Genomic DNA, 23,535 nt, shown 5'->3' with positions numbered 1-23,535 from the left:
GTCATTAAGGCTCAGATAAGGCTATGTTCAGGTACTAGGCTTTAGCAGACCTCGACAAGACTTGTGCTGGGTAGCTATTTCAGAATAACAAAGTACTACTTAGAAGTTATGGGTTTAGGCACAGGGACTACAGGATGGGGCTTACTTAAATTTGTTGTCTTAATTAAAAGATTTTACTGCTAGTCCATCTAAATGTGACTTTTTGGTCACAGTTCACAAATAAATAACAAAGCAAGCAATCAGCAAATAGAACATACTTGAAAGACATTGTTACATTTTATTAGCAGTCCTTGATCATCAACTCAGACTGAGGCTGAAAAGGATTGTGTGAGCAGTCCACACATCTGATTAACAAATGTACAATAAAATGAAATAAATTAATACACAAAAATTCATAATGTAGACTAGGTCTTTAGTTGCTAATACAAGGTGACAGCATGCAATATGTACACCTATGCCTACAGGGCCAGATTTGTGGGGGCATTTTAGGAAGCATGGGTTATCAGCTAACAATAAAGCTGACAATACTTACTCTATAGTTGCGAGAGCATAGGTGATACCCTTTATTGTTGCAATATATGTTGTTTGTCTGAAACCTGCACATAACTGTTGTTTGAACAATGTGTAGCAACGGATGCATTATTATGGAGTTTTATGGTCCTTAGTCTAGGGATATATGCTTTTCATCTTTGGCTCGAACATGTTGTCTGCTGCCAGATTAAGGAACAGTAAAGAGAACAGGACTGTGGGAACTGATGTCATTTACTGCAGAAAGGTATGTAGTACAGTGGGTCTACTACTGATGATCGAACTTTTAAAAGTTCGACTTTTGTAAGGCTGAGACCATATGATCGAACTTTTGAAAGTTTGAACATCTAATAAAAAAGTGAAAAAACAGAAAAAAAAATACCTGAATGGTTTTAGCAGTGGGGCAAGCCCCCTGCACCCCCACACCCCCTGCTATTTATATATATCAACTCCGAGATCGCACTACAGTCCGGAAAAGGGAAATCTTCCTATTCTGTGCTGTATGAATATCTCTGTTAAGAATGTTTGAACTTTCAAAAGTTCGATTATATGGTCTCGGCCATATGAAAGTCAAGGTTTTGAAAGTTCGATCATATGAAGGGGACCCAGTACAGCACATGTTTATTTGCTTCATCTGCTGGTTGAGTAAAGCACAACACTGTCTGGGTAATTTTTTTTCTCATTTTTCTCATCAGTCACCTGCTGACCACCATGTCCTCTCTCCCTCTGGCCACTGCATGGACCCTTCTGTCCCCTGAGATAGGTTTCTTTAAGCTTATGCATTTCCTAACAGCAAGAGTTTACTAGGAATGTGGTACTGTCATCCATGCTGGGATTTCTGATTTGCCCTGTAAGCTATACTTTCATCGCTGTGCATATCCCATAAAGTCCAAGGGTTAGATGTGTAGTGGATTACTACTTGATGATGATTTCATTGCTTGGAAATATTTCTAAGCATAAAGAGATTCTGAGGATGAGTAGTACTACTGTTATATATAAAGGTTGATTTGTAGGTTTTGTGTATGCAGTTGTAATGTTTTGTTGTATATTTAAATGTTTTGGTACATGCTAAGGTGTTGGATAAGATGAGTTTTGTTTTTGTTAATGGTTTGCTTTTTAGTTTATATTTGAGTTTGTTAATTTGCATGGATTAAGGTTTAATTTCAGTATTGTCATCCGGATATTTGATCTGGCAAGAATTTTACACCAGATGCCCTTCCTGACATAACCCTCCCCATTTATCTGGGCTTGGGACTGGCACGAAGAAATACACTGGCTTGTGCATCCTCAGTGGCTGGGTGAGACCAGCTATGTTATATGGTTTGGAGATGGTGGCACTGATGAAAATACAGGAGTCAGAGCTGAAGGTGGCAGAGTTTAAGATGTTAAGATTTGCATTGGGTGTGATGAGGATGGACAGGATTAGAAATGAGTATATTAGAGGGTCAGCTCAGGTTGGACGGTTTGGCGACAATGTCAGACAGGTGAGATTGCCTTAGTATGGACATGTGCTGAGGAGAGATGCTGGTTATATTGGGAGAATGATGTTAAATATGGAGCTGCCAGGTAAGAGGAAAAGCAGAAGGCCTAAGATAAGGTTTATGGATGTGGTGAGAGAGGACATGCAAGTGGTTGGTTTGATAGATCAAGATGCAGATGATTGGAAGAAATGGAAATGGATTATCTGCAGTGGCAACCCCTAATGGAAGCAGTCGAAAGAAAAAGAAGTGGTTTAATTTCAGTGGAGTGGGTTACAATGATGTCACTTTTTTCTGTGTAGTCATATACCTGAAGAAAAATATTGACAAAATGAAGGGTGATTCAAGCACTATCCACAAAAGGAATCACAGAAAGCAACTAAGAATCAAACCCAGTATGTCTTCTGCTGGATGAACACCAAACATAACTAACAGTTTCATTACAAGTCCGTACCTTTCCCTTTGAATATATGTACCTTACTTCATATGTGCATAAATGCCACCTTTTCATAAAACAAGGAACAATTTATTTAAAGAGTCCAGCCACCTCACTGTAGAGCTGTATGCAGGACATCACATTCTAATGCATGATGCATATAAGGTGAGCAGGAATCAGTAATAAAAACATAGCGGGCTTAATTAATTAATAATGTAAGAATTAGTGAAATAATTAATTAATACTTTTGTTAATTTGATAAGTGAACTGACTCAATATACACCAGTCTTGCCATGAATATAAATGGGCAAATTCGACATATGGACAGTTCAGAATAACTAATCCATCCTCCAGTATGTTTTTGAGTACACATAATATTACCATGCACTCATGAAAAGACCATTCACACTCCATGCAGACACTAACCAGGAGCCAGGAATGAACACTTGATCTTAGAGCAGTGAGGCAGAATCCTTAAAAACTGAGTCGCCATGCATGTATGCTTCTTTCTCCATGAATAACTACCTCAAGCTGTATCTCATTCATGCCATCTTTTGGCTAAACAAAAAATAGCACTAACTATATTGTTATGAGGTCCAAGTCCCTCACAATAATGCATCCATCCTGCATATCTTATAATGATGTGTATTTTAGCTATTAGAACAAAGAACAGGGCTGAGAGTATCTTTATGGGTGGTCAGTATTATAAGTATCAGTGGTGTCTGTGCAATAGCAGGTGATGAAACATAAGTATCAGTGATATCTGGCAACAGCAGCGGATGTAATCATAAGTATCAGTGGTGTCTGTGCAATAGCAGGTGATGTAACCATAAGTATTAGTGGTGTTTGTGCAATAGCAGGTGATGTAACATAAGTATCAGTGGGGTCTGTGCAATAACAAGTGATGTAACCTAAGTATCAGTGGTGTCTGTGCAAAGCAGGTGATGTAACCATAAGTACAAGTGGTGTCTGTGCAATAGCAGGTGAAGTAACATAGGTAGCAGTGATGTCGGTGCAATAGCAGGTGATGTAACCATAAGCATCAGGGGTATGTGTCCAACAGCAGGTAATGTAACCATAAGTATCCGTGGTGTCTGTGCAATAACAAGTGATGCAACCATAAGTATTAGTGATGTTTGTGCAATAACAGGTGATGTAACATAAGTATCAGTGGAGTCTGTACAATAGCAGGTAATGCAACATAAGTGTCTGTGGTGTCTGTCCAACAGCAGGTGATGTAACCATAAATATTAGTGGTATTTATGCAATAACAGGTGATGTAACATAAGTATCAGGGGTGTCTGTGCAATAGCAGGTGACGTAAAGTACAGTTGTGTACACTTACCATAAATGTAGATGTTTAAGTGTATTCACTGTTGCAGTCATTACATTTGGGTAATCCTGCTGGCAGGTTGCCCTCAGTCGGCCTGAATTCCAAAGTCTTGGGTCCTGCGTCAGTTGCTGTCGCCCCTTCCCTGACGTCAGGTCATCAGGGGTATAAAAGATGCAGCCGACGCCATTTTCTTCAGTTTTTCTTGCCCCAGATGTCAGGTGCCCTCTAAAGGGTAGCCAAAATTTATATATATATATATACATATATATATATATGGTTCTACCTGACATAATCGAAACCCCAGAACACCGACAACGCAATCACCGACACCACATAATCGACAGTGCAGAAACACGAAACCTCACATGCCCGACAACGAAATAACCGACGGTACACAAACACGAAACCGCATACACTGCACACACCACAATAACAACAATCAACAAACAAAACACATCCCCTGTCCAAAAACCACACACACAACACAAGCACACCAAAATACCTACAAACCCACACTAAACCTCACATACACAACTATCTACAACCCTAACCCAAACCCTAACCCTAAGGTCCGTCACTATCGCATACTCAGCTAACCCGCGCCCTAACCCTAACTCACTTAACCCACCCCTAACCCAAAGATTATCACTACCGCACACTTACCTAACCCACTCCCTAACCCTAACTCACTTAACCCGCCCCTAACCCAAACACTATCACTACCGCACACTTACCTAATCCACTCCCTAACCCTAACTCACTTAACCCGCCCCTAACCCAAAGACTATCACTACCACACACTTACCTAACCCGCGCACTGACCCTAACTCACTTAACCCACCCCTAACCCAAAGACTATCACTACTGCACACTTAGCTAACCCAGTCCCTAACCCTAACTCACTTAACCCACCCCTATCCCCACAGACCATCAATATCCACACTTACCTTACTCGCACCCTAACGTCCGTCACTACTGCATACTTACACAGCCTTTTCCCATGTCGGCATCCTCGGCGTCGGTGTTTTAATCCGTCGCATCGGTCTTCTGCATTGTCGATCTTCTGGTGCTCGCGATTCGCTTGTTGGTGTTCTGGAGTGTCGACTATCTCAGGTAGAACCATATATATATATATATAAATACATGCACCAATATAAACTTTACCTTCATCTGCAAGCAAATACACCACATAGGTTGTATAAATCAGAGAAGGAAAGATAAGTTCCAGCAGAAATAAGGGGGTTGGCGGCAACAGTGAATACACTCGAACCTCTACATTTATGGTAAGTGTACACAACTGTACTATGTTCTTCGTGTTTCACTGTTGCAGTCATTACATTTGGGCAGAGTCCCAAAGCTATGGTTGGGAGGCTGGAACTAAACAGCATTAGGAGCAGCTATGAGGCCCTGCAGAACTGCAGTGGCAAAATCTGCCCTGGATTTAGAGTAAAGTGGCAGATGATAATGCTTTGTAAAGGTGTGCACTGAACTCCAAGTAGCAGCCTCTAAAATGTCTTTGGTTGGTACTTTCCTAAGAAAGGCTGCTGAAGTGGCTGCAGCTCTGGTTGAATGTGGCCTAATGCCCTTAGGCTCTGGCTTGCCATGCTGTAAATAGCAGAAATGAATGCAGTGGCCTATCCACTTCTGCTTGGAGATAGCCTTTCCTTGTGATCCTGCAGCATGTGCCACTAGTAATTGCTCTGTCTTCCTGAAAACTTTAGTTCTGTCCAAATAGAATCTAAGCTGTCTGTGTACATCCAAAGAATACAGAATTCTCTCCCCCTTGTTCTGTGGATTTGGATAAAAAGTTGGCAAATAAATAGTTTGGTTAAGGGCCACACTGGGCACCACCTTAGGCATAAATGTTGGGTTTGTCCTCAGAGAGACCCTGTCTGGATAAAAAAATGATAAAAGGTTCCACAGCCATGAGTGCCTGTAGCTCTGGTACTCGTCTTGCAGAAGTTATTGCTAGGAGCAGAGCTGCTTTCCAAGATAAAAACTTTATATCAGCAGTAGCAGCTGGCTCAAATGGAGGCAGGGTGAGTTTTTCCAAGACATAATTGAGGTCCCATGCAGGTATTGGTGATCTCCTTGGAAGCCTTACATTTTTGGCTCCTCTGAGGTACTGCCTTAATAAAGGATAAGAAAAGATTGGTGGCTCTGTATGTAATGAGCCGAAATGGCAGAGGCATGAATTTTAATTGATGAAAAAGATAGGCCTTTGTCCAGCATCTCAGTTAAGTATTGCAAAATCTGAGGAATATTTGGTACAACTGTATCAGTTCCTTGTGCCTGGTTCCAAGCACAAAATCTTTTCCATTTTCCAGCACAAGATTTCCTAGTACTAGGCCTTCTGGCTTCCAAAATGACATCCATCACAGCTTTACTGAGAGGTGTGCTTTGTATGGCTACATTATCTGCCATGTTGCCAGGTTTAGAGTCCTGAGTGGGCTGTGCAGGATCTGATTGTTTTGCTGGGACAGTAGATGAGGTATTTGAGGTAAGGTCCAGGCTGGGCATTGAGATAGATTCCTTAAGATCGGATACCAGTACTGGCAGGGCAAGTCTGGGGCAATAAGTATCATCTTTGGCTTCTCCTGTCTGACCTTTATAGTACCTTGGGGAGGAGAGGCAGTGGAGGAAAGGCATATACTGATAGGTTTTTCCAGATGAAAGATAAGGCGTCCACTTTCCATGCTTGTCTGTGATAAGACCTTGTGCAGAATCTTTTTAGTTGGTAGTTGTGAGGGGAGGCAAATAGATCTATGTCCGGGCATCCCCATTTCATTGTTATCATGCTGAAGACTTGTGGATACAGCTGCCACTCATGGGGATCCATGAGGTTTCTGCTTAGCTCGTCTGCCAGAGTATTTTCCTTTCCTGGCAGGAATTGTGCCTGCAGATGAACTTGGTAAGTCAATGCTGTGTCCCACAAAGCCATGGCTAGTCTGCAAAGGGGGTAAGAATGTGTGTGTCCCTGCTTGTTTATGTACCACATGACTGTGGTGTTGTCTGTCTTTATCAGTAGTTGTCCCGGATGAAGTAGGTCATTGAAGACTGTCAGGGTATTTTGTACAGCTAGCATCTCTTTTTGATTGATATGTAGATGCATTTGGTTTGCGGGCCATGTGCCCTGAATGCATCTTCTTGCGATGATGGCCCCCAGGCATATTCTGATGCATCCGTTGTTAGGTTCTGCCTGGCTGGAGGTAATGCGAATGGCTGTCCCTTGTTTTGGTGACAAGCCTTCGCCCACCATCGAAACTCCTGTTGCAGGCAGGGAATGAGAGTAATCATTGTTTCCAGGCTGTGGCAATGTTGCGTCCAGACACTTTTTAGGTACCATTGAAGTTTCCTCATATGCATTCTTGCATATGGAATTAGTAGGATGCAGGATGCCATGAAGCCCAAAGCCTACAGAATTTTTCTTGCAGATAACTGGGCCTTTGTTGCCAATATTTGGAAATAGGTAGTCAGTTGCCTTTGTTTGCCTGGCATGAGATAAGCCAGCTGGGCAGTTGTATTTAAGCTTGCACCCAGGAATATTATCTCTTGAGAGGTACTAGTTTTGATTTCTTTTCGCTGACTGTGTACCCTAGGCATGTTAAAAGTCTTTTCACAAATGCCAGATGCTGTAGTAGAATGTCCTTGCTCTCTGCTTGGATTAGGCAGTCATCCAAGTAAGGATATATTTGTATTCCTCTTTGTCTGCAGAATGCAATTACTGGTGCCAGACATTTTGTAAAGACCCTGGGCCCAGTAGATAAACCAAAGGGCAGTACAGAGAATTGGTAATGCAGTGAGCCAGCCTTGAATCTGAAGTATCTTTTGCATGATTTCCTGATTGCGACATGCAGGTATGCCTCTTTTAAGTCTAAAGTCACGAGCCAAGCCTTCTTGCCCAGTATGGGCAGAAGCTGGTTCAAGGTCAACATTTTGAATTTTGGTATATCCAGGAATGTGTTTAGAATAGATAGGTCCAGTATTGGTCTCCAGGCTTTGTCCTTTCTGGGTACCAAGAACAGTCTTGAGTAAAATCCTTGTCCCTGCTCTTGCTCTGGTACTTGTTGAATGGCCCCCATGTCCATGAGGGATGAGACTTGTTTTTGTGCCAATGCCCATTGATTTTGTGGCAGATCTGGCCAACCATTTGCCTTTGGCAGGGTATGGAAGTGGAACATGTAGCCTCATGACACTATGTTTAGAACCCACTTGTCCTGGGTTATAATGTGCCAGTTTTGAGAAAAAAGGGCTATTTTTCCCCCTAAGGGTGCTGCCAGGAGATAAGTGCTTGGTGCAGGCAGGGGGAAGTCATTGGGACTGTTTCCTGTATGGTTGTGATTTGTCTTCTCCACTTTTGGAGGTAGAAGCACCCCATTGCTTTGACCTGTATGAACCTTGCGCCTGGGATCTGCCTCTAGGGCATCTGGATCTGCCCCTTTGAGGTCTGTCTGACACAGGAAAGGACCAATTCTTTGTAGGCCAGTGTCTACTAAACCTAGGTGGCTGTACTTGTAAAAAATCTTTGACAGTTTGCATAGATTTAGCTTTGTCCTCCATTTTCTTTAACACCTCTTCTGCCTTAACACCAAACAAAGTATCATGCTGTAAAGGTGCATCTAATAATTTAACTTTGACATGATCAGGCAGATTTTGTTCCTTTAACCAAGCATGCCTCCTAATTACAGAACCTGTAACTGCAGCCCTGCAGGAGGCCTCCAGAGAATCAAAACCACATTGCAAAGTATGCTTTCCAACTTGTTCAGCTGTATGCAATAAATCCTGCATTTCCTTGTTTTCTGCACATTCAGAGTTTAACAACATTTTCTGTTTAAGCAATGTCATGACATGTTGCTGATATCTGAGCATATGAAACTGACAGTTTAAGGCCCTTATAGCCAAGGTAGCAGATGTGTAAACCTTTTTTTCCCCATCTATCCAGTGCCCTAGAATCTCTGTCAGAGGGTGTAGGGTTTTTTGCAGTGGAAGCCTTAACCCCTTTGGGACCCTGTGAAATAGTTTCTGGGTCTGCAGCAGGGTTTTTGAAAAAGAATTTATGAAAGTCAGGAACCTTGTAATATCTGTCAGGCTTAACAGGAGCTGGAGGTAGAGTCAGGGGTCAGACTAGACTCTGAAAACACATCATCTACAATATCTAACGCAGGTGGAATGGCTAGAGGCCTGTGTTGAAGTAGTAAACGGAAGTCCCTGAGCCTCTTTTTAGATTCTGAAATATCTTGGTTCTCCCAGTGGAAATGCTCCCTCATGGTATGCAAAGTTTCCCCAAAAGAATAGTCCTCAGGAGGAGAAGCTGAAGGAATAGATTCTTCAGCATCAAAATCCTCATAGGGGAGAAGTGAATATTCCTGATCAGAAGAGGAATCAAAAGAAATATAAACCTGATTTGAAGATTCATAGTCTGTCTCTTGCCTAGGCCTCTTATCAGGAGGGGGTTGGGAACCCCTGATCAAGGTAATCAAGTCTTTGGCCATTTTGAGCATCTGTTTTTTGGGCATGGAGGCCTGTCCACGTGGCTCTTGAGTTTGTTTCTTTGTCTTTGAAGGTGCTTTAGTCTTTGCCTTTGAAGCTGAAGTCGATTTAATGTGTAGCTGTTTAGATCTGAATACACCCTCAGAAGCTGGTGCCTGCTCAGCGGCTCCAGACCCATCTGAGGGAATAGTGTCCGAGGCTCCAATACCTTGAGTTTCCAGTGGCATAGCTGACTCCACGTGGGAGTCGGTAAGCAGCCTGTGACTCTAAAGTAGCGGGTGTCAGGAGCTGCGAAAACACCTCACTGAGAGCCAGCAAACCAGCGACTAGCTTGGGAGAAGCTTCGTTGTCGGTTTTGGGCCTCGGTTGTCTATCTTTTTCTTTTTCTTTGCGTTTTTTGTGAACTCCGGTAGTCGGATGGCTATCCAACGACATTTCTGGATAATTAAACCTGCGTCCAAAATAGTTTAATGTAAAATCATACCGATGCTTAATAGTGCATTGGTTAAATCTAACACAAAACCGACAACCTGAAATGTTGTGGTCAGGGCCTAGGCAAGGAATACAGTAAGAATGAAAGTCCTTATGAGGTATTTGCTTTCCACAAGCAATACAATTATTAACTTTTTCTGACATCAGTCTGGAGCAAGAAAAAGTTTCCCCAATGGGGTACTTAGCTTTAATGAAGAATTCGGATCTGAAACTCGAACATGAAAATCTCAGGAGTCGGCCGACCGGCACTTGCGAATTGCTTCTGCTTAGGGCACTGCGCAGCAAGAAAGACTAAAGAAAATTGCGTCAGCTGCATCTTTTATACCCCTGACGACCTGACGTCAGGGAAGGGGTGACAGCAACCGATGCAGGACCTAAGACTTTGGAATTCAGGCCAACTGAGGACAACCTGCCAGCAGGATTACCCAAATGCAATGACTGCAACAGTGAAACATGAAGAACATCCATAAGTATCAGTGGTGTTTGTGCAACAGCAGGTGAAGTAACATAAGTATCAGTGGTGTCTGTGCAATAGCAGGTGATATAACCATAAGTATCAGTGCCATTCTATGCAACAGCAAGTGATGTAACACAAATATCAGTGGTGCTTGTGCAAAAGCAGGTGATGCAACCATATGTATCAGTGGTGTCTGTGCAAACACATGTGATGTAACCATAAGTATTAGTGATGTTTGTGCAATAGCAAGTGATGTAACCTAAGTATCAGATGTGTTTGTGCAGTAGCATGTGATGTAACCATAAGTATCAGTGGTGTCTATGCAACAGCAAGTGATGTAACACAAATATCAGTGGTAGTGGAATCCAAGATAACTTTACTGGAAACTTGTAAGCGCTTTCGTGTTATAAAATCCAAACACTTCTTCAGACAAGTGACTTGTCTGAAGAAGTGTTTGGATTTTATAACACGAAAGCGCTTACAAGTTTCCAGTAAAGTTATCTTGGATTCCACTGCGGCTTTCTGTGGTCTGTTCAACTCATCTTTTTGTTTTGTTCGTGGCTTTCTAACTCTTTGGAGTTTATTTTGGTGTACAAATATCAGTGGTGCCTGTGCAAAAGCAGGTGATGCAACCATATGTATCAGTGGTGTCTGTGCAAACGCAGGTGATGTAACCATAAGTATTAGTGATGTTTGTGCAATAGCAAGTGATGTAACCTAAGTATCAGTAGTGTTTGTGCAGTAGCATGTGATGTAACCATAAGTATCAGTGGTGTCTGTGCAATAGCAGGTGATGTAACAAAGGTGTCAGTGGTGTCTGTGCAACAGCAGGTGATGTAACCATAAGTACAAGAGGTGTTTGTGCAACAACAGGTGATGTAACATAAGTAACAGTGGTGTCTGTGCAATAATAGGTGATGTAACCATAGGTATTCGTGCTATCTGTGCTATAGCAGGTGATGTAACATAAGTATCAGGGGTCTCTGCATTATAGCAGGTGATGTAACATAAGTATCAGTGGTATCTGTGCAACAGCAGTGGATGTAATCATAAGTATCAGTGGTGTCTGTGTAATAGCAAGTGATGTAACCATAAGTATTAGTGATGTTTGTGCAATAACAGGTGATGTAACATAAGTATCAGTGGTGTCTGTGCAACAGCAGGTGATGTAACCATAAGTAAAAGTAGTGTCTGTGCAGTAGCAGGTAAAGTAACATAAGTAGCAGTGATGTCAGTGAAATAGCAGGTGATGTAACATAAGTAGCAGTGGTGTCTGTGCAATAGCAGGTGATGTAACCATAAATATTAGTGGTGTTTGTGCAATAGCAGGTGATGTAACATAAGTATCAGTGTGGTCTGTGCAATAGCAGGTGATGTAACATAAGTATCAGCGGTGTCTGTGTAACAGCAGGTGATGTAACCATAAGTAAAAGTAGTGTCTGTGCAATAGCAGGTAAAGTAACATAAGTAGCAGTGATGTCAGCGCAATAGCAGGTGATGTAACATAAGTAGCGGTGGTGTCTGTGTAATAGCAGGTGATGTAACCATAAGCATCATGGGTATCTGTGCAACAGCAGGTGATGTAACCATAAGTAAAAGTAGTGTCTGTGCAATAGCAGGTAAAGTAACATAAGTAGCAGTGATGTCAGTGAAATAGCAGGTGATGTAACATAAGTAGCAGTGGTGTCTGTGCAATAGCAGGTGATGTAACCATAAATATTAGTGGTGTTTGTGCAATAGCAGGTGATGTAACATAAGTATCAGTGTGGTCTGTGCAATAGCAGGTGATGTAACATAAGTATCAGTGGTGTCTGTGCAACAGCAGGTGATGTAACATAAGTAAAAGTAGTGTCTGTGTAATAGCAGGTAAAGTAACATAAGTAGCAGTGATGTCAGTGCAATAGCAGGTGATGTAACATAAGTAGCGGTGGTGTCTATGGAATAGCACGTGATGTAACCGTAAGTATTTGTGGAGTTTGTGAAACAGCAAGTGATGTAACATAAGTATCAGTGGAGTCTGTACAATAGCAGGTAATGCAACATAAGTGTCAGTGGTGTCTGTCCAACAGCAGGTGATGTAACCATAAATATTAGTGGTGTTTATGCAATAGCAGGTGATGTAACATCAGTATCAGGGGTGTCTGTGCAATAGCAGGTGACGTAACCATAAGTATCAGTGGTTTCTGTGCAACAGCAGGTTATGTAACATAAGTATCAGTGGTGTCTTTGCAATAGAAGGTGAAGTAACATAAGTATCAGAGGTGTCTGTCAACAGCAGGTGATGTAACATAAGTTTCTGTGGAGTCTTTGCAATAGCAGGTGATGTAACATAAGTATCAGTGGTGTCTGTTCAACAGCAGGTGATGTAACATAAGTATCATTGGTGTCTGTGCAATAGCAAGTGATGTAACCATAAGTATCAGGGGTGTCTGAGCAATAGCAGGTGATGTAACATATCTAGCAGTGGTGTCTGTGCAACAGCAGGTGATGTAACATAAGTATCAGTGGTGTCTGTGCAATAGCAAGTGATGTAACCATAAGTATTAGTGATGTTTGTGCAATAACAGGTGATGTAACATAAGTATCAGTGGTGTCTGTACAACCGCATGTGATTTAACCATAAGTATCATGGGTGTCTGTGCAAAAGCAGGTGAGGGAACCATAAGTATCAGTGGTGTCTGTGCAAAAGGAGGTGATGTAACCAAAAGAATAAGTGCTGTATGTGCAACAGCAGGTGATGCAACCATAAATGTCAGTGCTGTCTGTGCAATAGCGGGTGATGTAACATAAGCATAAGTCGTGTCTGTGCAATAGTAGCTGATGTAACATAAATATCAGTGGTATCTGTGCAATAGCAGGTGATATAACCATAAGTATCAGTGGTGTCTGTGCAATAGAAGGTGATGTAACCATAATTGACAGTGGAGTCTGTGCAACTGCAAGTGATGCAACCACAAGTATTAGTGATGTTTGTGCCACAGCAGCTGATGCAACTATAAGTATCAGTGGTATCTGTGCAATAGCAGGTGATGTATCCATAAGTATTAATGGTGTCTGTGCAATAGCAGGTGATGTAACATAAGTAGCAGTGGTGAATGTGTAATAGCAGGTGATGTAATCATAAGCATCATGGGTATCTGTGCAACAGTAGGTGATGTAACCATAAGCATCAGTGGTGTCTGTGCAATAGCAGATGATGTAACATAAGTATCAGTGGTGTCTGTGCAATAGCAGGTGATATAACCATAAGTATCAGTGGTGTCTGTGCAATAGCAGGTGATAGAACCATAAGTATCAGTGGTGTCTGTGCAATAGCAGGTGATGTAACCATAAGTGTCAGTGGTGTCTGTGCAATTGCAAGTGATGTATCCACTAGTTTCAGTGGTGTCTATGCCGTAGCAGCTGATGTAACTATAAGTATCACTGGTGCCTGTGCAATAGCAGGTGATGTTACCATAAATATCAGTGGTGTCTATACAATAACAGGTGATGTAAAGGACAGTTGTGTACACTTACCATAAATGTATATGTTCGAGTGTATTCACTGTTGCAGTCATCATATTTGGGTTATCTGCTTGCAGTAGCCCTCAGTCGGCCTGATTATCAAAGTCTTGGGTCCTATGTTGGTTGCGTTCTCATCTTCCGTGATGTCAGGTAGTCAGGGGTGTAAAGCATGCAGCCGATGCCATTACATCTGTTTTTCTTGCCCCGGATGTCAGGTGCCCCCCCTAATGGGAAGCAATTATATATATATATATATATATATATATATATATATATATATATATATATGTGTGTGTGTGTGTGTGTGTGTATGTATATAGACACACACAAGGTTACACCTCCAACAAAAAAGCAAATACACCAAAAAGCTTTTAAGCATAGTAAAGGAGAGTAGACATATAGCCAAAAGAAGTCAGGGGGCTGGAGGGAGGGTAACCAGGACTGCAACGGTGAATACAATTGAACATCTACATTTATGGTAAGTGTACACAACTGTACTATGTTCTTCATGTTTCACTGTTGCAGTCATCACATTTGGGTAGATTCCCAAAGCTAAGGATGGGAGGAGGAATTTAGATAGCATTAGAACCAGCTATAAGGAGGCCCTGCAAGACTGCAGTGGCAAAGCCAGCTTTGAATTTCGAGAAGATTGGCAAATGGTAATGCTTGGTGAAAGTATGTACAGAACTCCAGGTAGAAGCTTCTAGGATATCTCTGGTAGGGACACCTCTGAGAAAGGCTGTAGAGGTAGATGCAGCCCTGGTTGAATGTGGGTCTAATCCCCTGTGGGATAGGTTTTCTATGGTGCTTATAGCAGAAATTAATGCAATGGCCTATCCATTAGAAATGGTTTGCTTTGAAATAGCCTTCAACTCTGCCCCTGCAGCAAATGCCACCAGCAGTTATTCAGATTTCCTTTGAGGTTTAGTCCTGTCCAAGTAAACTCTAAGTTGTCTGTGCACATCTAAGGAGTGCAGTATCCATTCCCCTTTGTTCTGTGGATTAGAAAAGAAGGTTGGCAAATGAATGGATTGATTAAGAGCCACACTGGCTACCACCTTGGGCATGAAGGAGGGATTGGTCCTGGGGGAATACCCTGTCCGCATGAAAGATGATGAAAGGCTCCACTGCCATAAGGGCCTGTAATTCAGATACCCTTCTTGCTGAAGTGATTGCTAAAAGGAAATCTGCTTTCCAAGAAAGGAATTTTAACTCTACACTTGCAGCTGGCTCAAAAGGAGGAAGAGTGAGTTTTACCAATACAAAGTTAAGGTCCCAGGCTGGAGTTGGGGCTCTTCTGGGTGGTCTTAAGTTTTTGGAACCTCTGAGGAACTGCTTGAGCAGTGGGTGAGAAAAGAGGGGTGGTTCTGTGTTGTAATGAGCTGAAATGGCTGAGGCATGAATTTTGATGGAGGAAAAGGAAAGGCGCTTGTGAAGCATCTCAGTTAAGTATTGAATGTGCAGGGTAGGGGTCTGAGGCTTCCCATGCTCTGGAACAGAATCCCAGTTCATGTTAGGCAGAGCCCCTCACTGACTCTCTTCAAGAGAAATCTTGATGAGTGGATGGGAGATCGTAAGTTTACCCCAGGGGTCACATCTGCGTCACTACTAGACAGGGGCACAGTAAACTAATTATATTATATAAGGGGACCTTCACTGTGTCACTACTAGACAGAGACACAGTATTCTAAATCTATTCTGTGCATTTTTGTACCATTTCATGGGGTGGTGAAAGTCACATCACTATGGCTAGGCTTACAAATGCCCCAGGGCAGATAGCCTAGTACTAAATAATGAAACTATGAAACTATGAAGAATCTGAGGCAAATTGGGCGCTGCTGTGGCCATCCCTTGTGTTTGCTTCCAGGCAAAGAATCTTTTCCATTTTTCAGCATAAGATTTTCTAGTACTAGGCCTCCTTGCCTCCAAAATGACATCCAGCACTTGTTTACTGAGGGGTGGTAATGGAGAGATTAGGTAAATAGCCAGGCTGCCAGGTTCAGGGTTTGAAGCTGGGGGTGCAGTATCTGGCTCTCCTGCTGTGACAGCAGGGTAGGGGTCTGAGGCAGGTGCCATGGGGCTAGCTGTGACACACTGTGCAAGAGGGGGTACCAGTATTGGTGTGGCCAGTCTGGTGCAATCAGTATCATCCTTGGTTTGTCCTGTTTGATCTTTAGTAGTAATTTGGAGAGGAGAGGCAGAGGAGAAAAGGCATAAACTGATAGATTTTTCCAGCTGAAGGACAGTGCATCCACTTTCCAAGCTTGTTTGTGCAGAGTCCTTGTGCAGAATTTGTCCAATTGGTAGTTCCGGGGGGGAGGCAAACAGGTCAATATCTGGGCTCTCCCATTGGTTTATCAGCATGTTGAAAGTCTTTGGTTCCAGTTTCCACTCGTTTGGGTCCATGAGATTTCTGCTTAAATCGTCTGCCAGTGTATTTAGTTTTCCTGGCAGGAATTGAGCCTGTAGATGCACTTGGTAGCTCAAGGCTGTGTTCTACAGAGCCATGGCTAGTCTGCAGAGGGGGTAAGAATGGGTACCCCCATGCTTGTTTATGTACCACATAACAGTGGTGTTGTCCATCTTTACCATTAATTGTCCTGGAAGAATGTGGGCCTTGAAGGCTGTCAGAGCATTCTGTACAGCTAACATTTCTTTTTGATTGATATGCAGGTGCATTTGACTTGTGTTCCATTTGCCCTGAATGCACTTCTCTGCCAGGTGAGCCCCCCATGCATAGTCTGATGCTTCTGTTGTTAGGGTTTGGGTGGCAGGGGGTACAGTGAATGGTAGTCCCTTGTTTTGGTGGCAGACCTCTGCCCACCAAAGGAATTCTAACCATAGGCAAGGTATGAAAGGAATCATTGCTTCTAGATCCTGAGAATGTTGACACCATAGAATTTTTAGATACCATTGTAGTTTCCTCATATGCAGGCTTGCATATGGAATTAGTAGAATGCACGAGGCCATGAACCCCAAGGCTTGCAGTATTTGCCTTGCAGATAGCAGGGTTTTGTGGCCATTAGTTTGAAGTTAGTTGACAAATGAATTTGTTTCTCTGGTGTGAGGAATGCCATCTGGGAAGTTGTGTTCAGGCTTGCTCCCAGGAATATAATTTGTTGACAGGGTACCAGATGTGATTTATTTTCATTTATGGTGTACCCCAGACAAGTCAACACCTTTTGTACAAATGCCAGATTATTCAGAAGTATGTCCTGGCTTTCTGCCTGAATTAGACAATTGTCCAGGTATGGGTCTATTTGAATATTTCTTTGCCTGCAAAATGCAATGACTGGAGCTAGGCACTTTGTGAATACCCTGGGTGCAGTAGATAAGCCAAAGGACAGTGCAGAGAACTGATAGTGCATGTAGCCTGCTCTGAAGCATAGGTATCTTCTGCAAGCTTCCCTCCTTGGGATGTGCAGGTAGTCTTCCTTTCAATCCAGTGTTGCCAACCAGGCATCTTTGCCTAGCATAGGAAGCAACTGGTGAAGAGTTAGCATCTTGAATTTTGCAATCACCAAAAATGTGTTTAAGATAGAAAGGTCCAGGATAGAACACCATGAGTTGTCTTTTCTGGGTACCAGGAAAGGTCTTGAGTAGAAACCTTGTCCCTTTTCCTCTTTTGGTACAGTTTGAACAGCCTTTATGCTTAAGAGAGAAAGTACTTGCTTTTGAACCTCTGCTCACTGATTTGGGGGTTGATCTGGCCAACCGTTTGGAGTTGGTAATGTGTGGAAGTGAAATCTGTATCCTTGAGAAACTATATTTAAAACCCATTTGTCGTGGGTAATGAGTTCCCAGTTTTTTGCCTGTAGAGCAATCATTCCCCCTAAAGGAACAGTTAGTCGAGAAGTGCTTAGAAGTTTTAAAATTAAGTCATTGAGACAGTTTACCATAGGGGGAGTCTTACTACTCCCTGATTTGAAAATGGGAGCCCCCCACTGCTTAGTCCTGTGTGTACCCTGGGACTGAAGCCTGGGTGTTCTGCTGGTTCTGGGTTTGGACTGAGAAGGCCTGGAAGAGGCAGGAAAGGAACTATTCTTGGAGGGCTAATGCCTACTAAATCTTGGAGGCTGTACTTGCAGGAAATCTTTAACAGTTTGCATAGATTTAGCTTTTTCCTCTATCTTTTTAAGAACTTCTGCTTTGTTTCCAGTGACAGCAGCCCTGCAAGATGCCTCTAGTGAGTCAAAACCACATTGCAAAGTATGTTTTCCAACCTGTTCAGCAGAATGCATTAAATCCTGTAAATCCTTATTTTCAGCACAATCAGGAATCAACATCATTTTCTGTTTAAGCCATCCAATAATATGCTGCTGATACTTTAACATATGAAACTGGCAATTTAAGGCCCTAATTGCCAAGTTTGCAGAAGTGTATACCGTCTTACCCCATCTAACCAGCACCCTGGAGTCTCTATCAGAGGGGGTAGTATTTTTGGCAGTAGTAGCCTTAATGCCTTTGGGTCCCTGTGAAATGGTCTCAGGATCCGCAGTAGGATTTTGAAAAGGAACTTGTGAGAGTCAGGAACCCTGTAATATCTATCAGGTTTTCTGGGAGCAGGAGGTAAAGAGTCAGGGGCCAAGCTATATTCTGAAAAGGCATTATCAACAATGTCTAGTACAGAAGGGATAGCTAAAGGCCTGTGCTGGGGCAGGAGTAAGAAATCCCTAAGCCTCTTTTTAAAATCAGAGTAATCCTGGCTTTCCCAATGAAAATGTTCCCTAAGAGTATGCAAGGTTTCACCAAACGAGAAATCCTTTGGGCGTGGGGGGGGGGGGGCAAAGGGAATAGAGCCCTCTGCATCAGAATCCTCATAAGTAGATAAGGATAAATCCTGGTCATCAGAGGAAACAGAAATTTCAGAATCCTGGTCAGAAGTATCATAAGCAAATTCAGTCCTAGGTCTCTTAGAGGGGGAAGGTTAGCTTCCCCTGATTAAAGTAATAAGGTCTTCAGCCATTCTTATAATTTATTTTGTAGGCATAGAGGTCTGACCATGCGGTCTGGGCATCGGTTTTCTAGGCATGATTCGAGTTTTAGGCCTTGAAGAAGAAGAAGATGGCATCAGTTTAATATGCAAGTCAGTAGGCCTGAATACACCCTCAGATGCCGGTGCCTGCACAGTGGCTCCGGACCCATCCAAGGTAGAGACATCCGCAGGTTGCACAGTTGAAGCATCTCGCGGCATACCAGACTCTGAATGAGTCTCAGTAGATGACTGCAAATCTGAAGTAGCGGGTATCAGGGGCTGCAAAAGCACCTCACTGAGTACCAGCAAACTAGCGACTGGCTTAGGAGAAGTGTCGGCAGCTTTGGACCTAGGTGGCCTATCTCTGTCTTTATCTTTGTGTTTTTTGGAATGTCGGTAGTCAGATGGGCTTACCAAAGATATATCTGGATAATTGAACCAAGTACCAAAATATATAGAAGCAAAAATATACCAACGACGAATAGTTTGTTGCTTAAATAAGTCACAAAACCGACAGCGAGGTACATCGTGGTTAGGGCCTAGGCAAGAAATACAGTACGAATTAAAATCTTTATGAGGTATTTGCTTTCCAAAATAAATACAATTATTGACTTTTACTGACATCAGTTTAGAGCAAGAAAATGTTTCCCCAATGGGGTACTTAGCTTTAGTTAAAGACTTCAGTTCTGAAACTCGAAAACGAAAATTTCAGGAGTCTGCCGACTGGCACTTGCGAACTGCATCTGCTTCGGGCACCGCACGGCATGAAAGACTGATGTAATGGCATCAGCTGCATGCTTTATACTCCTGAATACTTGACATCACAGAAGATGAGACAGCAACCGATGCAGGACCCAAGACTTTGATAATAAGGCCGACTGAGGCCTACTGCAAGCAAATAACCCAAATCTGATGACTGCAACAGTGAAACACGAAGAACATCCACAAGTATCAGTGGTGTCTGTGTAACAGCATGTGATGTAACCATAAGTATCAGTGGTGTTTGTGCAACAGCAGGTGATGTAACCATAAGTATCAGTGATGTCTGTGTAACAGCAGGTGATGTAACCATATGTATCAATGGTGTCTGTGCAATAGCAGCTGTTGTAACCAAAAGTATCAATGGTGTCTGTGCAATAGCAGGTGATGTTTCAAAAGTATCAGTGGTGTCTGTGCAAAAGTAGGTGATGTGCCATAAGTATCTGTGGAGTCTGTGCAATAGCAGCTGATGTAACCATAAGTATCAGTGGTGTTTGTGCAGTAGAAGGTGATATAAACATAACTGTCAGTGGTGTCTGTGCAATAGCAGGTTATGTATTGATAATTATCAGTGGTGTCTGTGCAATAGCAGGTGAAGTAGCATACATCATGTAGCATATATATACAGCCCATACTTCTTTTGTTTTTCCCTGCAGAAGTGGTGGTCCTTTTCACCACTCTGTACTAGATTAGTAGCATAACATTTGTAGGTATTAGGAAAATACTGCACCACACTGACTTGGAATTTAGCTTGGTTTTCCTGTTTTCTTTCTAGCAGCTGGCTTAGTCCAGTTTGTCTGACTCACAACCTTGCATTACTTTGTGTCTGCCCCCCCACCTTGAACCTGCACACCTCACCTCCCACTCCTGCTTAATTACAGAGGTATCAAAAAGCCTGATGTAGAAAGGCACCATCTTTTGACTTAGCTTTTCTGCCTTGCTTCATAGAAATCCTCAGTAGTGTGCTCGCATGTAAGTAGCCCACTGCTGTCTAGGTGGCTCCATACTATTAGCTCAGGGGTCTCTAAATCCCTTTACCTACTCTTCATCGAATCCCCCTAACACAGTTCTTAGTCATCTCTTTATTACTGTTCTCTCTCACACTGTGGTCCCAGTATAACCATACAAATATTTCATTATATCACTCTTCGATAATCCCACTTCTGTCTTTTTTAAGCCTCTTCAGACTTCAATACTCCAATGATTGATTGTTCTCCTCGATCTTCTTCTTCTTTTGGCTCTACCCACTCCCTTCGCCCTGCGGACTCACTCTGCTCCCCTACCCTGCCTCCAATTTCCACCCTCCCTGGTTGTCCTGCACTTATCACCTTGCCACTCCCCCTCATCTGACAGCACTCCCACTCATCAGAATCAATCAGCATTAACCAATCATTCACAGGACCCAGCCCTATTACTCAAATTCTCTCCAGTCTCTCACTATATGCTAATTATAAACACCCCAACTCTATTTTAAACAAGCATTACTCAAATGCCCCTACAATGCCTCCACATACTTTTAACAAATCTTCAAACTCTAATCTTATTTACTGCCTAATACCCCCCACTCATAATTATCTATCTTCTCACAGCCTATAAATACCAACACCTCCCTGGCACCCACTACCCTAGAACCAAAACCAGTACTACTAATCAGCCACATAATTCTAACCAACCACTACCCCACCTCTCATCAAACTCTTCTAACACAAAAACTCAACATCCCATTCGTGCTTCATATATTAATCCTAGAACTAAATGCTACCACAAACTCTTATTAAAACTCCAGAAACTTACTATTAGATTACTACCTAACCTCATAGTGGATGGTGACATCCACCCTAACCCAGGCCCAACACCACTTGTTACTATCAGCCCCAGAAATAACACCCATAGTAACCTACAAAAGTCAAATAATGCCCCCAACTCACTCCTAGTGTGTCACCTAAACATTCAAAGTATAAACAAGAAAATTCACTACTCACATGTCCTCCTAGATGTCCACTCCCCTGATATACTATGCCTTACCAAGACCTGGCTCAAGCCTATTACCATTGATAATGAGATTATACCCCCATGGTACAATATATTAAGACCTGGTCACATCTCTAAGAAAGGGGGGTAGCCATCTTGTATGAATCCACTCTGGAAGTATCCAAAACTAGTACCCCAAATGCCTATTTTACTAACAATGCCTAAATACTCATCACAAAGGTCCAACTCAACAAATGTAAATATATATACATTGCATGTATCTATATTCCCCCAGGTGACAACACAAACACCTTGGAGGGTATCCTCCAGTGGCTCTCCACTAACTGCTCCCAGGAAACTATTATTCTCAGGGATGTTAATATCGACTGGAATACTAGCTTTTCAGACTTCCCCTACACCCCATATAAATTTGATTGGCTTCTCCCAAATGATATCTTCCCCAACCAGAATCAATAAGCTTTACAAAAAGGAAAGTATCCTAGACTGGATATTAATAAACAACCTACCCCAGATATATAAAACAGGCACCCTACCTCAGGACTTTGGTGATCACTTCCTGACCTATATAATCAGGAAAAGAAATGACATCCCTCAACAATCTTCCTTTAAAACCATTAGAAGTTGTAAGAACTTTATTCAGACTAAATTTCAGAATGAACTTAACATATGTGACTGGTCCAACCTATGGCTACTTCCACTAGATGAAGCGGTCTCATACTTTAACTCTACATTTCTTGCTATCCAGGATAACCATGCTTCCCCACACTCTGTCAGAACCAATAACAAAGTAGCACCATGGTTGCCCAATGATACAAGACAAAAAAATGATTAGCAGAAACAAAGTGTGGACCTCCTGGAGGACCACAATCCCCAAAAGACCACCTTATATATAAACAGCTGAGAAATTATCCAAAGAAGTCTATTATGCTAGACAAAAAGAATTACTACTGTAATCTGCAACAAAAGCACCAAAATCAACCACAAAAATTCTGGTCAGGCATAAACACACTTCTCCACCCAGGCCAATCAACTACCCTTACCCCCTTAACTACCCTCCAACAACCTCCTAAAATTGTTGCTAACACCTTTAACACTTTCTTTACAGAAACCGTGCAATCCCTAGGCAGTAAACTAATACCCTATACCCCAAGTACCTCCAACCCCACATCTGATAATAAGACCTCCTTTAAGCTTGAATCAGTACCTACTTAAAAAAACTAAAACCCACCACCCTTTCAGCAGACCTACTACCTGCAGAATATCTCCAAAAAGCTGCTAATGAAATAGCATACCCCCATGTCAATTTTAATTAATAGAACTATCCAAGAAGCCTATATCCCCCACATCTGGAAAATCTCCCACATTGTTCCTCTTCATAAAGGGGGAGATTCCACTGAACTTTCAAATTATAGGCCTATAACCATTCTGTCTCCATTGGCTAAAATAATGGAAAAATGTATCCACAAGCAATGTCTTGCCTTTCTGAATCAAAACACTCTACTAGCCTGCTCCCAGCATAGATTTAGACCTTGCCATAGTACAACCTCAGCCCTTCTCTCCTTCTCTCACACAATAAATCAAAACCGTAATGACAACAAGCTCTCCTCAGTCCTCTTCCTTGACCTATCCAAGGCATTTGATATGGTAAATCACCAGCTACTCTTAAACACATTAAAATCACTCTCCATAGATAACCTAGCACTTACCTGGTTTCATTCCTACCTAAGTGACAGACAACAATCTGTACTATGGAAGAATAACCTATCGTCCCTTTTACCAGTCATCCTTGAAGTCCCACAGGGATCAATATTAGGTCCCCATCCTATTCTCCATATTAATTAATGACCTGTACAAAGTCATCCCTGATGCAACTAGTATTCAGTATGCAGATGACTCAACCCTAATCTGCTCTGCCACCTCCCCCACAGATTTACAATCCTTGTCCCAAATCACTTTCAACAAAGTAGAGAACTGGCTCACTGGTCGCCAACTACTATTAAACCCAAATAAAACCAAACTATTACTCTTCACCCCCACTCGCAAGGTGCCCTCACCACCTCTCACCATAATATCTAACAATGGTACTATAAT

The 23,535-nt window shown here is 42.3% G+C and overlaps 1 protein-coding gene across 1 annotated transcript in view; it reads left to right on the top strand.

Annotated features, from left to right (window-relative positions):
- Positions 1 to 23,535, top strand: part of LOC122790949 (eosinophil granule major basic protein 2-like) — a 329,973-nt gene that overhangs the window by 211,031 nt on the left and 95,407 nt on the right. The window lies entirely within an intron of this gene.

Source organism: Protopterus annectens, chromosome 16.part0 (genome assembly GCF_019279795.1).
Source record: "Protopterus annectens isolate FY-2018-M chromosome 16.part0, PAN1.0, whole genome shotgun sequence".
NCBI lineage: Eukaryota > Metazoa > Chordata > Ceratodontiformes > Protopteridae > Protopterus > Protopterus annectens.
The sequence above is the reverse complement of the archived record's forward strand: the minus strand, read 5'-3'. Positions and strand labels throughout refer to the sequence as shown.